Source organism: Pteropus alecto, unplaced genomic scaffold (genome assembly GCF_000325575.1).
Source record: "Pteropus alecto unplaced genomic scaffold, ASM32557v1 scaffold76, whole genome shotgun sequence".
NCBI classification, from domain to species: Eukaryota; Metazoa; Chordata; class Mammalia; order Chiroptera; family Pteropodidae; genus Pteropus; species Pteropus alecto.
Genome location: NW_006443138.1, coordinates 13363118 through 13371019, shown reverse-complemented (window position 1 = coordinate 13371019; position 7902 = coordinate 13363118).

Sequence of the window (7902 nt, the reverse complement as noted above, 5' to 3'; positions counted from 1 at the left end):
TCCACAAGTAGTTAGGTGTCTCACAGGGCTAATGGAATGCATTATCAAAGAAGCATGTGTACTCACATGCATTAGCAAAAGCATAGGCAGGGCCACCTACTGGATATGCTGTGAAGTGCAAGGAGAGGTTCTCCATTTAAAAATAACCTTTGTGGGCTTGCCACTGTGCAAAAAAATCCCTGCAGCAGGGTCTTTCAGGTTTAGGCATTCTTTTTTTTGAAGGCTCAGGTTAAAATGTAAGTCTGTTAACTGAAAAGAAAACTAGAGTTCTTTTCTAGGCAATGCCTCATCTCTAATGGTTAATAACACTGTAGATGGCAACTTTGGGGTATCTCCCCAGTTTTTCTTCTTTGTAAAATACCCCAAGTAATATGAGTTAGCCAGAGAGAAATGTTTTACTAGTGTGAACCTCCTCTCTTGACAATAACTCACTGGACAAGTTGGGAAACATGATTGAAGCTCATTCAATCAGGATTTTTTGCTCAAGAATTTAAAGTGAGATACACGGAAATTAGGAATTGCAAACTGAGATGAACAGAATAACTCTAGACTTTTTTTCCTCAAATCTGAATTATGGAGGCACCACCTTAAAAGGAGGAAAATATGGACTTCCTGTTATGATCTTGCTAATTTTTTTTACAATGTCACTTGGTCATGGATAAGCATAATATTATATTTGTATTTATAATAACCATCCATTTATAAGATCAAATACAATTACATAATAAAGTTATATAATCAATAATAGTTAAATTTTGAGCATAAATTTTATATGAAGAGAATGTCATTTTGCTTAAAGTAAATCACTGAATGCTCAATGTGTTATGTCAGTGAACCAATTTTCCCATGACAGAACTTTTACTCAGCGTGTTCCACTCACCATGGGTGATATCGCAGACATCTTAAGAGCCACTGTTTATGCAATGACTTTGACTCTATTCTTTTATGAATACCTCTCAATATTTACAGTAGCACTGCCTGGTTGGAACTCCACTGTAAATATCCAAATTCTTAAATCAAGTGCAGAAATCAATTAGCAATATTTGGTTTTAAAAGGGTCATCCAAATAATCTATAAAAAAAAAATATCTCAAATATTTAAAGCCAAATAAAAATTACAAAATATATCCATAGTTTGCTAAGCCTCTGCAGGCTCTAATTTGAGCCTCATTGCTCTAGACCAACACTGTCTAATAGAACTTTTTGCGATAATGAGAATATTCTATATTTGCGCTGTCCAATACAATTGCAACTAGTCACCCGTAGCTATAGAGTTACTTGAAATGTAGCTAATGTGACTGGTAAAAAATTGAATATTAAATTTTATTCAATTTTAACATTTAAATTTAAATAGTCATATGTGACTAGTATCTAATGTAATGGCCAGCACAGCTGTACTTTTATCTAAACCCCTATCAAATGCTGGGTTTTCAAACTATTACTAAAGCAATTTTTTCTATAAAAAATTACCCACACAATTTTATAGCTTAAAACCACAAGCCTTGGTTTGCTCACACAGTTTCCATGAGTCAGGAATTTGGGAGAAGCGTAAGTGTGTGGTTTTGGCTCAGGGTCTCTGGTGAAGCTGAGTCAAGATGTTTGCTGGGGCTGTAGTCATCTGAAGGCTTGTCTGGGGCTGAAGAATTAACTCTGAAAGGGCTCACTTGCATGGTTATTGGCAGAAGGTCTTGGCTCCTTACCAAGTGAATCACTCCAAAGGGCTGCTTGATGTGTTTGTTCTCACAACATGGTAGTTGTCTTTTGCTAGAGCATGTAATCCACGAGAAGTTGAAGTACTTTTTATGATTTACTTTCTGAATTCAAAAAGTCACTTTCTGTTTAATCTATTTAATCAATAAATCTCTGTCCAGAAGACACTCAGCAGGAGGGGAATAAGGTTCTAACTCTTGAAGGGAAGGATATCAAAGAATTTGTGTACATAAATCCACTAAAGATATGACGGCTTATCTAAAGCAATGGAGCTAATATGTGGAAAAGTCTGCATTTGAACTTGTTTCAGTCTTAGTCTGGACTCAAGGTTTTCATCATAGCTCTCTACTGCCTGGAACAACTATACATTCAAACACATGATCTCTTGAGGGCATGTTTAGAGATCAAATGCAATCTAAATGCATATATTTAGATTGCATTTGATGCATGTCAGAGGTGGGATTTGACTCCATACAGCCTGGCTCCACAGACTGCTTCTAACTGCTGTGCTCTTCTGCTACTCTAAACGAGATTACCTGTTCACTGTAGGATAATTTTCAAACTTGTTACCCTGCCATGTACCGCCTCCATAATCTAGCCCACAACAACCTTTAGTTAATCATTTGCTCTTCCACCCTTGTTAATTCCAGACTGCCCTCCTACAGACTCCTAAAGCATGAAGCCTGCAGGCTTTGCACTGCTTCTCTCTGCACCTTTATGCCTTCTGAAACTGGAAGACCTAACTGAATGAGGTTGTGATCACAGAGAAATCAGCACATGAAAAGCAGCAGGCCTCCTAACTACCAGGGTTTTATACATTTGAATTCCGCGGCTTAGAATCCAAATTTGATGAACAATGTCATCTTTCAGACCATGTTATATGTGTTTATTTAGACTCTCAGCTGAAGAACAAGGAAAATGAAATTTAATGTTGAGCTGCGTGAACGTGGTCTGACTCTTGGATAATTTCTTTTTCATGACAGATTCCATTTTCTGCTACTGGCATGATTACATGGGAATACATTTGTCCACTGAGAGTACATTTGTGTCTTTTGCATGGGCTAACTCAGTGGTAGCATTTAATTTGTGTGATATTATTCACTTATCAGACAAAAAGATAGTGCATGCTCAGAATTACTAAGTTTATTGAAACATTATTATAAGAATCAGTCTTGAGAGGCAAAAAGAACATCAGTGCTTAGCTTGAGATTGTCTTATTAGCTTCAAAGATGTCATTGAGATAATTAGTTTCCTGGATGAATTTAGAGTTGAAGAGATGTGAATATGTTGGGTTGCACTACCATTTATTGTGTAAGGCAGCTGAAAACTGAATACGTGCCGAATAAAACTGGGCAGATATACATTAATGGGGAATTGTGAATTCCTCTGGAGAATGTTCCTCTGAAAGAGACTGTCACTTATCAAGTCTCGCCAGCTATTGCAATGGTGGCCCAATGTTGCTGGAAATTCTGATTTTGAGAGAAACCAGATTTCTGGATATCTATACAAAATACCCTGATGTTTAAATGTGGTTGAGTGTGGTAGCCAGAATTATTAGAATGACTCCCAAATGCCCTTCTTCATGTATAATCCTTTGCCGTTTGAACGTGAATGGAATCTATTAATTTGGCTAATGTGGTTCTTAAATATAAAAAGGATTAATCAATAAGTACCTTCTCTTGCAGCTCTTACAAGGTTCTCTTTATTTGGCATCATTAATTGAACACCTAGTATATTCCAGGTACTGTTTTATGAAGATTCTAAGAATAAAGATGATGATAAAAAGACATGATAGCTAGTTAGCTTTCGGTACCTTACTACTGTCTTCTTTTTAAAATCTTCTGTTATAGTTAGAAGTGGGCATGTATGGGTCCTATTAAAGATGCTATCAAGATTTCCTAGCTACCCTCCCCCCCACCACACACACAAGCACCAATATGAAGACAAAAGACAGTTGAATCCACTCAGCTGCAGGTAGAGAAGCTGGGGAATGACAGGCTTTCCAACAACTCACATTGCTTGCAGAGCCCCTGCCCAGGGACGCTTACTGCATAAGAATTGATAAACTGGATCTGAACACAGATTTAAGAGATCATCCTGTCCACCTTGGCAGATAAATGTGACCAGCTGCATGTCTTACCTTTGCATAAGTCATTCCTGCCCTGGGAAGGTTTAAGTGAGGGGTAGGACTTTCAAGAGCGGGCTAGGGTCCTGGAAAAGTTTGGAGGAACATTGGCTAATAATCTTCACATGGAATTTTCACAAGCGCAACATATTTGGGTTCTGGCTCAGCTCCCTCACCTCACTCCTTTCCAGAATACCAGACAGTTAATTGTTTGTATAAGCCCATCACCTAGAGAGTAAAAATGGAGAAAGAGTCTTTTCACCGCTCCCTCTTCCTCTCAGGTGAAATTTCTATATATCCTATGGCCCAGGGCCAAAATATGGTGAGGGGAAACTGGTTCCCTTTCATTAACACATTATGTTTTTAAAATCAGCCATTTGTTTTCTCAATGAGGTCATAAAATAATGGATGTTCAATAAATAAAACAAATGTATTATTTTTAGAGGCCACAGATGATTCTTAACATCTGTTTGGAAATGCTAAAGCTTACATGAAACATAATTATCCTTCAATCACTGTTTCTTCTGGAATTTTCAAATTAGTGTCCCATACATATTAAACATGCATTTAACTTGTTACCCTTTGATTGAACGGTAGTGTTTACTCTGGGATTCCTCTTTTTCCTGATTATGTCCCATTAATGTTCTGTATGCATAGTAACAAAGTTATTTAATAGATTGTTTTTGTATACCTTCTAAAAATTGGTTACACTAGTTTATAGATATATGTCTATGATATTAACACATCATAGCATGCTAGAAGTTACAATTATTTGGCCACAAAATCTTTTCCTTCAAATTAACACTTGCGATGATTTCTTAACACAAGGTAATGATGTAAATTGTTTTCAGCATTTTTCTACAGTTTGTTCAAACCTATGGTATGCCCTATTTTTGCCTTATTGATATTGAGATCTGCAATTTGACCTTTCTTTGAAATTAATGGTCACACAGGAACTGTAGGTCTGATTCTAGCAGTATCAATATTTGCTTGGCTGGAGAAGTGTTTTCATCTGTTTGCACATGATCTATTTTCTAGTTCTCTGGAGGTCTTGTATATCTTTTGCAATTCATTCTGTGAGAAGGAAATTTCCAGAGCAGACTGCAAATCCATGGTGTCCCGCAGGAATAACGCCGGAATCACTCTCGTAGTTACCACACCATCTGGGCACACAAAAACTTTCTTCCACTATTCTTCTCTGCTAATGGCATATAGAAATTTTATTTTCAGATTGCCAATTAAAGTAACATCAGAACCAATTATTTTATATTAGATAGGATAATTAATTTATTTTACATAAACACTAATGTATGTTTTAGGTACTAATAGTTTCAAATTTGAGTCTGCCCCTCATATGACAGACATCGTTTTCTCAGGCTAGTTAGTAAAACTCTTGGCTGATGCTGAAAAAGCAAACAGCTAAAAGCCACACTATAGAAAGAAAAAGGCTAATTACTGTGATACACTCACAGGGGGACTACTTACAGTCTGTTCTCTATAGTCAGCCTTGTGGCTTCTGCAGATGAACTAAACTTCTAGTAGCAGGCAATGTAGTGTTTCAGATGTTGGAAATAAATAATCACTGAACTTTAATATAAAAAAAAAGAAAGGAAATAAAAACATTTGAGAAATATCTTTATAGGTTTGGGGGTTTCTAGGCAGCCAGATCAGCAGTTAGAATGTTGCTTGGTGAACTGCAAAGGTAGGCAAAAGTGGATTGCCCTAAGGGATTTCTAATCAAGAAAAACACTGCTTTAATCAGTTTCTTCTCTCTCTCATTTAGTCTGCATGTCCATTTTTAGTGTATTTATAGATATTCCTTTCTTATTCTGCTATCTCTAACCTATTAAAACATTTCATCTTTGTATTTATATATGTTAATATTGCTGATAGGTCTGCAGTGAAGTTTTGATCTTGTTCTGGAAGTCATTCTATTATTTAAAATGTTTGGATGGTTATGCATTCTTTTTTTCTTTAAGGAATCATTTTATGTCAGGTAAAAAGGACAATTTGAGAAGAGGTCATTTTTTTATACAAATGAAAGATGACTAGGCAATCTTTGTCCTGGGATTACAGAGTAAGATCTGTATCTATCCATCTATAGGTATATCTATGTCTATCTATCATCTTTCTATCATTTATCTATCATCTATCTATCATCTATCAATTATTCTATCATCTATCATCTGTCTATCAATCATCCTTCATCTGTCATCCATCATCTATATCTATCATCTCTTATATAACATCTATCATCTATCTATCCATCTATCTACCTATCATCTAATCTATCTATTATCTATCTATCTATCTATCTATCTATCTATCTATCTATCTATCATCTATCATCTAATCATCTATCATCTATAATGAGCAGCTCCGGACAAAGAGTAGACACATTTATTAAAGAATCCAAGGTCTTTTTAACTCACTGGTTGACATTAAGAAAAAATGTCTGAAAAGACAGACCAGGGTGATCTTTACTAAAGCTTGAAAACAAAGAAGGAAACAGATTCACCGAAATAGTTACAATGAACTATTGTAATCCAGTACTACCTGTAAGAGAAAATGGTTTAGGTCTCTGAATTAAATAAGTTGAAAATTTCCAAATCAAAGCCTCAGGTTGGTGTTTGCACCTGGGAAGAAGCTCTACATGTGACCTGAGAAATCCAGTTGCCAAGTAAGAGTAGAGTTGTGCTATTTGATTCAGCCACTGTCAACTAGTGGTTATTTAGCACTTGATAGCTATAACAATTCAGGAGACAGATTTTTAATTTTAAAGGTAATTATCTAAAATTTAAATTTAAAACTGATATACAATTTAAAAGTGAATTATTTTTAACCGTAAATTTTTGAATTCTGAATAATAATTGTAAAATACATGCTAGAGTTCAAAGACAGTACAAAAACAAGGATAAAAACAAATTATAAAAAATTTTATTTAAAAAGTATTTTAGCTTGATTATATAGTGAAATTATAATATTTTTGATATGTTGAGATAATAAAGTACATTATTATAATTTCATGTTTCTTTTTTACTTTTATTAATATAGCTACCGGAAATTTTTAACTTGCATGTATAGCTCTTATTACGTTTCTACTGGAAGTGTTGTGATGTCTAGAGTACAATGTGTCAAGAGTGAGCATAGTCTAGGTGAATTTGTCTCCCCTGAAAAACCACTGATAACAAAAAAAGGCTCTCTTCTATGTAGTGGCTGAATGGGAGTATTTATCTAAAACCACCATCAGTATTTATCTAAAACCACCATCAGTCTGTCTCTGCCTGTTCATTGTCCTCACTTTGAGCCTCAGAAATTCAATTAATATGAGATTTCTGGGCAACATTGTTCCATCATTGTGTGAATCTCTAACCTTACTAACAACCAGCTGAAGAGCTTGCCCAGTTCCTTACCCCAGTAACCCAAGGAAAGGCTTGACTAGGGACTGTACCAGGAAAACCATTTTCCTGAGAATTAGGTTGCCCATCTTGAAAGAGATGTTGATGTCAGGCAAATAAACACTGTACTACACTCAAAGTGCCTATAGGGAATTTGGTCCAGATCCTACACCTTGAACATCATCCTCTAAAAACAGCTCATATTCGGCACACCAAGTTAGGACCAAACTGGACTGAAGATGACCACCATAGATACTCATAAGCACTCAAGTGTTCTTGGGTGGGCTTTGACTAGACTTCTAGACTGCTATTCCCCAGGAATATGGTTTTCTGGGAAGTGACAGATTCACGTTATTTGCTATCACAAGTGCTATTTAGAACCACTCTAGTTACATTGGGTGCATTTTATTATCTTTAGAGTATAAAATCTAGATGAATACAGATTTTGGGTTAGTTGTTTCTTCCTGGAGAAACTGTAAAACATCACTAAGATGCAGATTTTCTGACTCTGAATTCAATGTTTTTTCCTACTTATTATACTCCTCTTTTGTAATTGTCACATTAAATGGGCATAAACATATTATACAAATTTAAAAATAAAAGCCAAAGGAACTATGAAGATGTCCATCACATCTCTCCAGTTCTATTCTCAGTCTTCTCTAATTTGTCA